Consider the following 11,878-nt stretch of genomic DNA (forward strand, 5'->3'; position numbering starts at 1 on the left):
TTTACTATAAAAAAGAAGGGAATTCATTGTAGTTTTACCCTTGGTCACGTGGCAAAAACTCATGAGATTTTTTTGTTGTTGCCTTAATAAGTAAATGAGGGCATTAATATCTAAAGCATATTCAAATTAACTTAGTGACTTGACATTTGTTCTTCGTACTAGTGACAGCTTTTGCCTTTTTTGGTGAGTTGCTAACAAGAACATGTTCTCGGGTCAGCGGGGATGTGTATGTTGGTAAGTCCGCGTTTGTTTCTGTGCTTGCAATTTGCTTTAATTTTATTCTAAGTTTTTATACTTTTTCAATATTTTAGATTTTTATATTTTTTCTGATATAATACACCTCTTTATAAGTGGTATTATAGGGCCTCCATGAGTAGTATTATAAAAATTTAAAATATTAAAAATAAATATAGGGATTTAGAATATAAAAAAGTATAAAAATTTATAATAAAATTCAAAGAAAATGCTAAACTTAAAGCTATGTGTGTGTGTGTGTTTTAAATGTATCAAACCAACCTATTCATCATATTCCCTTGTAGAAAAAACAAGATTTTAAGGTAAAATAAAAAAAATTCCTTTATAGTTTAAAATTCCATTCTCATCAATACTCAAACGTCACTTCCAAAAATTCATAACAGCCATTATTAATTGATTTGCGATCTAATATGAAAGCATTGTTATACTACATGATACGCTTATTAAATGAATTATATTAGTGTAGTCATTCTAATAGGTTGATTCTAGTAAAATAAGTTAATTTTTTATAATACAGTGAGCTAATATTTAAATATCTTATAAAAAAGGTACTTATATTTAATGTTTGATAATGTCTCAAATATAATTGTCTTTAATATAAAAACACATGTATACAATAAAAAAAATATGACAATTAAAAGGTAAATTGAATCACAATCATATTATAGAAAAAAAATGATGAGTTGTAAATATATAATTATAAATGTAAGAGTTTTAATTGTGAATCAATGAAGTGATTTATATAACTTAATTAAATGCATGCCCTGTAATTTAAATATTTTTGTCTAAATCGTTATTTGTAATCCATTTTTCATGAAAATTGTTGAAAATTATCATTAAATTTATAACTTAATTGGCATCTCTTGATAAAAAAATAGTTACTCTCTTCGTTAAAAAATGTAAGGTATTTTTTAAGGAGTTAAATATTAAAAAATGTAAGATATTTTTAATCTTTCGAGTTATAACTATTGTTTTTTTTCAAAAGTGTTCCTATTGATAAATGACTTCATATTTATTGTAAAGTATTTAATATGGGTAAATATAAAAAGATGAGATTATTTTAAAAGTATATAACTACTTTATTAGAAGATGATATTTGATTAAAAATGCTATATATTTTTTAATGGAAGGAGTATATGTTTTTTCTCCTTATTCTACTTAAAAAAAACCTGAAGAATTTGCAAAATTAAAAGGGAGAATGGCACCTGAGGCATCCTAAATCAAAAAAATTTGTACCGAAGGCCTAATTCATTTTGAATCTATTTTGCAAGTCCACAGACCTTATATGCTAACATGTTTCAAGTGTATTTATAATAAAATGTCCATATATTAACAATATAATATGTGTTTAGTATACATGGTCCATGGGATTTAGTTAAATAATAATGTATAAGTTTTTGAGGTGTATGAACAACATAGTGTCCGCATATAATATGATAAGCATACATTAACAACACATTTGATAATTATACACAAGCTGTGTGATTTAATCAAATAATAATGTACAAGTTTTTATATCCATATATAACATGATAAGGTTCACACATTAATAATACAATATTCTATACATGATAGATAATTTTTTTTTTTAAACGAGAGCAAATGAGTTTTTTTATCAAAAAATATATTTGCATATGAGATCTTCAATTTTACAGAATAAATTCAGAATTTATCCAACATAGATGCTAATTTATTTGATATGGAACCTTGGGTGCCATTCTCCCAAATTAAAATTGGATTCATAACAGCGCAATCAAACTTGGATGCCTCGTGTGCTTGCATCTCTTTTTGTTTAATAAATACAACCCATCTTCTTTTTCAAACTCATTGTGACTCGTCCACCTCAGGCATGTGACTCGTCCACCTGACACACTATTAACTTCAGACCATTAACTAAAATTAAGCCACTCGTCTTCTTCACCGGCTCATCAAGATCACTTCTAGTACTGCTCTACACCTCCATCAAAATTTCCATTCTCAGGCCAAAGAAATGTCAGACCGGAGCACATTCTCCGGCGGCGTCTCTCCACAGGGAAAGAAGCAGGAAGTGGGGAAAAAGGAGAGAAAAGTTCCCCTGTTGAAGTTGTTCTCTTTCGCTGACTCCTATGATTACGTGTTAATGACCATCGGATCTGTCGGTGCATGTGTTCATGGCGCTTCTGTACCTGTTTTCTTCATCTTCTTTGGAAAGTTGATCAATGTCATAGGTTTGGCTTACCTTTTTCCCCAAGAAGCTTCTCACCGAGTTGCCAAGGTTTTAATATTCTTTGAAAGCACTATTTTCATTGTCTTCTTCCCTAGCTAATTTCTTATTAAGATACTAACTATAGCTAACACTCTATATATATAAAGTTCACAAGAAAGGGTACATTGAGGATTTACTATATATATATATATATATATATATTAAGTTTTGACGATTACTGGGAATTTTGCAGTATTCGTTGGACTTTGTATATCTGAGTACAGCAATCTTGTTTTCGTCTTGGACAGGTAAACGAACTTAATTAATATTTGAGGTTAAATTAATAACCCTTTTGAACATCATTGTTGATTAGTTGATCATCTCATTGGTTTTGTTTAATTTAATTATTATTTGGGTATGTGTGTGCATATACATAGAGGTGGCATGTTGGATGCACACTGGGGAACGACAAACAGCGAAGATGAGAATGGCTTATTTGAGATCAATGTTGAATCAGGACATAAGTCTATTTGATACAGAAGCATCAACTGGGGAGGTCATTTCTGCAATTTCCAGCGAAGTACTGGAACATATGGCTTCGCAGTTAAATTGACAAACTTCACCGAACGGTTTAATTCTGATACGTAGTACAAGCAATTTCCGAAATATAAATTTTGCATATTCAAGTGTTTCTGACATAAAAATATCACTTTTTCATCAAAAAACTAAAAATAAAAATATCACTTTGTCGTGAGCTTAAGCCTAAGAATAATCAATAATGTTGCAGAACAATTGAGCAATCAAACCATTGAGTTCTTTCTTTCAGGTTCCTCTTAACATTTGTGATCAATAAACTACCTTGTTATTATCAACTTAGTCCTAAAGTTTTGTTTTTCCTCATTAAGTTATTCTTGAAACTTTCCGTATTATTAATCAATTTCATTTAAGTAAGATTCAAAATTAAAATAATCTATTTTTTAAAAAATAAAACTAAATTAATCAACAAAAAATTTAAAAGGCTAAATTATTAATTTTTATTAATTTGTGGGACTATGTGCAATATTGAGAATTTTATCAGAAGCCGCTTCGCACAGACTAGTCTCGTTCTCTCTTTGGATGTTAATAATAACTGCCATGAAAAAGGCGGGTAAAAGAAACCTCAAAGTTGTGCGTTGTTTCTGTGGCAGGTGGGAAATTTCTTGCATTAGATAAGCCGATTCGTATCGGGATTTACCATTGGGTTTGTCAGAATATGGCAGATCAGTCTAGTCACACTTTCGATTTTCCCTTGATTGCCCTCGCCGGAGGTCTTTATGCTTACGTCACCGTCGGCCTTATTGCCCAGGTCCGAAAGGCCTACGTTAGGGCCGGTGAAATCGCCGAAGAGGTAGATTCTCATGACGCTTCACAAAATTACGTATCTCATTACTAGATAGCTTCTTTTGGGACAGAGAGTCGCGACAGTTTGATACTTTAATTCACTGTTTTTTTTTTTTTTGGGTTTCAGGTGATAGGTAATGTCAGAACGGTTCAGGCATTTGCGGGAGAAGAAAGAGCCGTGAGATCATACAAAGCGGCTCTCGTGAATACTTACAAACATGGCCGGAAAGCAGGTTTAGCAAAGGGTCTTGGACTAGGCTCCCTGCATTGTGTCCTGTTTCTGTCATGGGCACTGCTTGTTTGGTTCACTAGTGTTGTTGTTCACAAGAAAATCGCCAATGGGGGCAAGTCTTTCACTACCATGCTCAATGTTGTTATCTCTGGCCTGTAAGCATTTTTGCAGGGACCCAACCATCTCGTTCTCTTCTAATGTGCATGATAATCTAGTAGATAATACTTCTTAATGATAGGATGAGTTACTTTTTTGCCTAAGTATACATACCATTCTTTGTTTACACAACCAACATAGGTGGAGCTACCTTCTATGATGAAACTTCGGACTTTCTTTCTTACTGTACCCTTTTTTAGCTATAGATTTGGCTCCCCAAAACATCATAGTTTCTTCTTAAACACCTTTAAATACTTTAATTTTCTCTCAAGTACTATTCTGGTCTAGCTCATCCTGCCAGGGTTTTTGAAATGCTCGACGTTATTCAATAGAGCAAAGCAGTAATTATTTTATATAAATCATGCAGCAATACCGTTTGTTATGTTTTTGACTAAATAAATCTTTTTGTTATATTTATCAAAATCTTGATGAGTTATTTGCAACCAAGGCTCATTGCAGTTGAGCTAAGGATACCCTCAATTTGCAACTGAAAATGTAGCAAGTAGTTCTTGAAATAATTCATCTATATTATTCCACTGGTTCGGCTTTTAATGATGCGTTAATCCTTCCATTATTAACTAATGCAGGACCTCCTTCTTATTACATTATGCATTGTTTGCTTGTTAAGAGCATAATTCATTATATATTTTCTTTCATCAATATATTCCTAACAATAATCCTGCAACTATTAATTTACCGAACTTATAATTGACATTATGTCTGAGTTAGTTGTAACGAGAGGTTCAGACAGTTCCTACCATTACAAAGTCCTTGAAATAGCTTCAACACGTTATGTAGCTGTTAAATTAGGTTGAATTCTTGTGTATAGATATCATTATCATAAGGTAAGATGTCTGAAGGCCATGATTTTGCTTCTCAGGTCACTTGGACAGGCAGCACCAGACATATCCGCATTTATCCGAGCTAAGGCAGCAGCCTATCCCATTTTTGAGATGATTGAGAGGGAAACTGTGAGTAAAATCAGCTCAAAAACTGGTGGCAAATCAAGTAAATTGGATGGTCATATCCAATTTAAAGATGTCTGTTTCAGTTATCCATCTCGTCCTGATGTAGTTATTTTCAACAAACTCGATCTTGACATTCCACCTGCAAAAATTGTAGCCTTAGTAGGAGGCAGTGGGTCAGGAAAGAGCACCGTTATATCCCTGATTGAGCGCTTCTACGAGCCCCTTTCTGGACAAATACTAGTAGATGGAAATGATATCAGGGAACTCGATCTTAAGTGGCTAAGAAGTCAAATTGGGCTGGTCAATCAAGAACCTGCCCTTTTTACCACAAGCATCAGAGAAAATATAATGTATGGAAAACATGATGCCACTCTTGAAGACCTTACACATGCTGTGAAGCTTTCAGATGCTGAGTCTTTCATTAACAATCTTCCTGAAAGATTGGAAACTCAGGTAAGATTGATGATACAATCTGTACTTCCTTAACATTTTAATGTTAAATAACGTCAGAAATTTTTTTCTTTGCATATAATGGAATGCCCCATGGCATGGTTCTTGGTGCCTATCTATCATTAGCATTTTTTTCTTTCAAAGCATGTAGCCTTGAAGGAATAGGGAACTAAAGGAATCTTTGATTGTAATTTGAAAATCATACTGGGATTATAAAAGATTTAAGGTTTCCATTTATTGGCTATAACATCTATTTGAGGAAATTCCAACCAATTAAGATTTCAGTTTCATGAAAGAAATTGCTGGGTGCAAACTTGTACGTACAAATAAATATTAAAACTAATGTTTTCAAAACCGGACCGAATATTGAACCGGAAAGGTTAGCGGTTCATGGTTCGTACGGTTCAACCAGATTGGACCATTGGTTGAACCAGTGACATAATAATTAAATAAAAAATTATATATATATATATCATAATTTAAATATGAGAAATAAATACGAAATTACTACTTAACTTAAAAATAAAACTAAATATTTTAAGTTTTAATGACTTAATAAGTCACATGATACAATATAACATCAAATGATCAAAAAAATTGGTCATTTTCTAAGAAAAATTTGATTAAAAAAGAGGCATTTTTGAACAGTCTGGTTTTTGAAAACCGAAACTAGTTCCTGGCTTGATTTCAGTTCTTGGTCCGACCGTCAGTTCAAAGTGGCCCAATCTGGCCCAATTCTCCAAACAATTTTTTTGGTTTGACTAAACCATTAACCTGACTGGTCGACAGTTCGACCGGTTTGACCATTCAGTTCGGTCCAATTTTTAAATCACTAATCAAAACTATACTTTGTTTGTGATAAGTGCATGAAATGTTTAAATTGTTAAACAAGGCTCAAAAATGGTATTTATGACTCTAAAATTGTAAAACTTGATTGATGTGTTACTTCAAGATGTAATACAAAGGAACAAGTGTATTTGGCAGGTTGGTGAGAGAGGGATACAGCTTTCAGGTGGACAAAAACAAAGGATTGCAATATCTCGAGCCATTGTGAAGAACCCATCAATCCTTTTGTTGGATGAAGCTACCAGTGCTCTGGATGCGGAATCTGATAAGAGTGTACAGGAAGCTCTTGATTGTGTCATGATTGGTAGAACAACTTTCATAGCGGCGCACAGGCTTTCTACAATTAAGAATGTGGATATGATTGCTGTTGTTCAGGGAGGGACAATTGTGGAAATCGGTAACCATGAGGAGCTCATTTCTAACCCAAGTAGCACATATGCATCTCTAGTTCAACTTCAGGAGAAGGCTTCTTTGCAAAACCACCAGCCAGAGGGTCCCACCCCTAGCATGACACAGCTGCCAAGGTACTTAAAAAGTTTGCATCTACCATTAATTGATATATCTTTATCTTGTCAACATGATTAAACATTTGAACTATGACATATCGGCATTGTTGAAAGGTTATTGGCTTAATGTTGTGCTTATTTGTGACAAGAATCAATTGATCCCACAAGCTTTAGCTCTTAGGAATTCATAGACAGTCTCTTCTGTCACTTTCTACATAGGCTATTACAGTTGCAAATCCACTAGTATCCAAGTTATTATATAAAAACTACTGTTCCTTGTAGCATGACATACTCAAGAGAATTGTCCCACACAACAGCCAGCTTTAGCAGCAGTTTTCAGTCAGATAAAGAATCTTCAGGCCATGTTTGTGCTGATGAAGTGAAAAGTGAAGCCAAGTCAAGTCATGTTTCTTTGAAAAGACTGTATTCAATGATTGCAGATGACTGGTTTTATGGGGTTTTTGGCACCTTTTGTGCATTTATTGCAGGGGCTCAAATGCCACTTTTTGCTCTTGGAATCTCTGATGCTCTTGTATCATACTATATGGACTGGGATACGACATGTCATGAAGTTAGAAAAATAGCTTTTCTATTCTGTGGGGCAGCAATCGTGACTGTTATTGTCCATGCCATTGAACATCTTTCTTTTGGAATCATAGGCGAGCGACTTACTCTTTGTGTGCGAGAAATGATATTTTCTGGTAATGTAATTGCTTGATGATTATTTGTCTCTTCAATTGTCAGCTTGTCTTAATTTGAAATGCTTCCTTTCATCTTCCTTGTGATTTTACTCAGCATTTGATTGTAGTAAAAAATTTGCTCAAATGCTTTGTAAACCATTCTGATGTTTTACATATCTTAAGGCTCGGCTTGAACAATGCTCATGATCAAACTTAATGATGAATTCATCTTTTTCTGTAAAATTCAAGCCATAAACTCAATGCAACTGTCGTGGATTCAGATTTGACAACCTTTCTATTTCACCTAACTCCATCTATTTCTCTGGCTGCAGCTATTTTGAAAAATGAAATTGGCTGGTTTGATGATACAAACAACACAAGTTCAATGCTATCTTCACGTTTCGAGACAAATGCAACTTTATTGTGAACTATAGTTGTTGATCGGTCTACAATTCTCTTACAAAATGTTGGTCTGGTTGTTGCTTCATTTATTATTGCGTTCACGTTGAACTGGAGGATAACACTAGTTGTCTTGGCCGCATACCCTTTGATCATTAGTGGTCATATCAGTGAGGTTTTCTCTTGTACTCAGCTTTCAAGCTTGTATCAGAAGAAACTAGCACACGTGTTCGAGTCTTAATAACTTTCTCCCATTATTTCAGAAACTTTTCATGAAAGGCTATGGTGGCAACTTGAACACAGCTTATCTGAAAGCCAACATGCTGGCTGGAGAAGCTGTTAGTAACATACGCACTGTAGCTGCATTTTGTTCTGAAGAAAAGGTCCTAGAACTTTATGCTAATGAGCTTGTTGGCCCTTCTAAGCTTTCATTTAAACGGGGACAAATTGCTGGCATATTCTATGGCATTTAACAGTTCTTCATTTACTCTTCTTATGGCCTTGCCTTGTGGTATATACTTTGGCATCATTCTTTCATCACTATGTTGCAGGATGAACTACTTAATGGTGGTTACTTTTGTGCTGAGAGTTAACTTACATTTTCATCACGTATGGTTCTGTTTTGATGGAAAAGGAGCTGGCCAGCTTCAAATCAGTCATGAAGTCATTTATGGTTCTAATTGTAACTGCATTGGGCATGGGGGAGACTTTGGCGCTGGCCCCAGACCTTTTGAAAGGGAACCAAATGGTTGCATCCGTTTTTGAAGTGATGGATAGAAAGTCAGGAATCGTGGCCGATGTTGGAGAAGAGCTAAAAACGGTGGAGGGACCAATTGAGCTAAAAAGCATCCATTTCAGCTATCCTTCAAGGCCTGATGTAGTGATTTTTAAAGATTTTAATCTGAAAGTGCTTTCAGGCAAGAGTGTTGCTTTAATGAGGCAAAGTGGTTCTGGTAAAAGCTCTGTCATCTCCCTTATACTAAGATTTTATGATCCATCGTCTGGGAGAGTGATGGTTGATGGTAAGATCTTTGGAAAGCTCGGCTTTATTGATTCTTAATCCATTACCAATAGGGAAGGAAAAAATTAAAATAAGAAAAAGCGAGGGAGTTAAAACACGCAAAGTAAAATGGCCGAGGCCCATCAAGCATTTGCATGCACGATTGTATCCTATCAATCAAGAGAAAACACGTGACTACATTGTTGGTGGTCGAAATGTTGATGCATTTTTTAAAAATAATATTTCTTTCTCAGAAATTCCTTGTTAGACTATGGGCTGGCCAAAAAATAAAAAAAATAAAAAAATAGTAAACTATATGAGCATTGTGTGTGTGTGTGTGTGTGGAATCTCCTTGCAATATTTTTATCTGTTCATTTGTAATGAAGTAGGTCTATCAATTTTTTGTTGACTGGGTTCACTGAAAAATTTCATTTGCAATCTAGATTGAATAATATATCACATTCTGGCAGGAAAAGACATTAGGAGACTCCATTTGAAGTCTCTGAGGAAGCATATTGGTCTTGTGCAACAAGAACCCGCACTTTTTGCAGCATCAATTTATGAAAACATTCTATATGGAAAGGAAGGGGCTTCTGACTCAGAGGTAGTTGAAGCAGCTAAGCTTGCTAGTGCTCACAGTTTCATCAGTTCTCTTCCTGATGGCTACGCTACCAAAGTGGGTGAACGAGGTGTACAACTCTCCGGGGGCCAGCGACAAAGGGTAGCCATAGCCAGAGCTGTTTTAAAGAACCCGGAAATCTTGCTACTAGATGAAGCCACTAGTGCACTTGATGTGGAATCTGAGCGTGTAGTGCAGTAAGCCCTGGACAGATTGATGCAGAACAGGACAACAGTTATGGTGGCACACAGGCTATCCACAATAAGAAATGCAGATCAAATCTCAGTTTTGCAGAACGGGAAGATAATAGAGCAAGGGACCCATTCAAGTCTTATAGAGAACAAAAATGGAGCATATTTTAAATTAGTCAACCTTCAACAACACCAGCGAAAATAACATATTCAAACACATAACAGAATGACCTTCATAAGCTTTATTGTAGTTTTGTATTATTTGTTGTCCTCCCTTGCTTTCATAAATATGGGTGTCTGTCTCTGTATGTAGGAAATAGATGTTATAACGTATAGAAATACAAAAGGGCTATTTATGTTCAGCTCTTCACTCCCGTCCTCTCTGTATTACCTGTGGTTATAGTAAAATAAAATGGGAGAAAAGAGGAATTGAGTTCACAAGGTGATTAATTGAAGAGGACTTCATTTTCACTCTACATTCAGAGCAAATGGTACCAGGTGTGGTTAAAATTGTGTTTCTGGAAGTAAAAACTGTCCAGGTGAGCATGCATTATGTGGTTAGATATTTCATGTCTGAATTTTATATATGGTTTTTCTTTAAAAAGATGTACAACTAGTAATCTCTCTCACTCTCTCTCTCTGTGTTTTTTTTTTTTTTTTTTTTTTACATTTCTTAATCCTGACATGGATGACATGACAGGGGGTCTTCATGGGACTGGGCAATTAAGTAAATTGAGATTCCTTATTTTAAACTAATCCAATGACCACATTATCTGACAATATCAAATATCAAATTACATGAGAGTATATAGATAAACATCAACCCAGACTTTTCATTTCTTATGATGAAGCGCCTTGCCATTTAGGCATATACATTGCAGTGCAGTATGTGTTCTCTCATGTTTATCATCAAAAAATTCTCCGCTCAAACGAAATTCTCTCTCAAAAGCAACTAAGCAAGCTAGAATCTTGTGAATTAGTACTTGGAGATTTTACGCTATATTCAAAATCATTCATCCAAATAGATTCATGAATAGATTCTCCAGGTCGAAGAAACCGAAAACAAGAATGTGCTTCGGTTTCGAATGTAATATCCAGTTCACTCTTAAAACTCACCTAAATTTTTGACAAAGCAACAGTAAAAAGCTTTGAATTTGAGGCATAGATTTAATTAATGTAGTGTGATAAGTTATTTTAATCTTATATATTGGTTGAACGTCTTCAACTTAATTATTTGATAATTTTTTAGATGGTAGTTGACAATACATTGTAGCTGATCGATCACGTTTCATTAGGCCATTGCATGAGGTTGTTCTTTCGCTTTTTTTTTTTGGATAATTAATAGTTATTCTAAGGCTTTTTTTAAATATGTTATATAATCAATTGCCTAATCTGCAGTCATCTAAACTATAGGGAGAATTTCAGTTAAGGGCCACGAAAGAGAATTACTTATGGGTGTAAAAAAAATTTTAAAACTTTAGTTTAGTTTAAGGAAGAAAAGTTAAAATAATTTTAAAGATGAAAAAACTAAAATACACTTTACTTGTTATGCAAAATTATTAATTATCAATTTTTTTATTTCACTTATTAATTTACTAATATGAATTGACTTATCAATAATTAATAATTTACAACTGATATTAGTAAATTAATAAGTAAAGTTAATAAGTTGACAACTGATGTTGTTGATTGTCTACTAAATAAATATAATAAAGTGAAATAAAAAAATTAACAACTAATGCTTTTGCATGACAATTGAAGGGTATTTTGGTATTTTCACCCTTAAAATTATTTTAACTTTTCTCTCCTAAATTGAATTAAAATTTTAAAATTTTTTGAGACGCACTAATAATTAACTCTCTTCCATGGTCCTTAACTAAAATTCTCCCTAAACTATATGCAGTGCCTGGCAGCTTTGCCTATGTTCATGATTAAACATGAGATATTAATTAAAAATTAATTACATTCTAATTTGACTTTTTGGTTTCCACACCATGAATTTCCCCTTGAA

General features: G+C 33.9%; 1 pseudogene; it reads left to right on the forward strand.

Moving 5' to 3' along the window:
• The first annotated feature begins 2,230 nt into the window (after positions 1-2,230).
• LOC129322076 (ABC transporter B family member 2-like) lies at positions 2,231-10,180 on the forward strand (annotated as a pseudogene).
• The last annotated feature ends 1,698 nt before the right edge of the window (positions 10,181-11,878 follow it).

The sequence above is a fragment of the Prosopis cineraria genome, unplaced genomic scaffold, assembly GCF_029017545.1.
Source record: "Prosopis cineraria cultivar Desert tree isolate PC_DT_omini unplaced genomic scaffold, ASM2901754v1 PC10, whole genome shotgun sequence".
NCBI lineage: Eukaryota > Viridiplantae > Streptophyta > Magnoliopsida > Fabales > Fabaceae > Prosopis > Prosopis cineraria.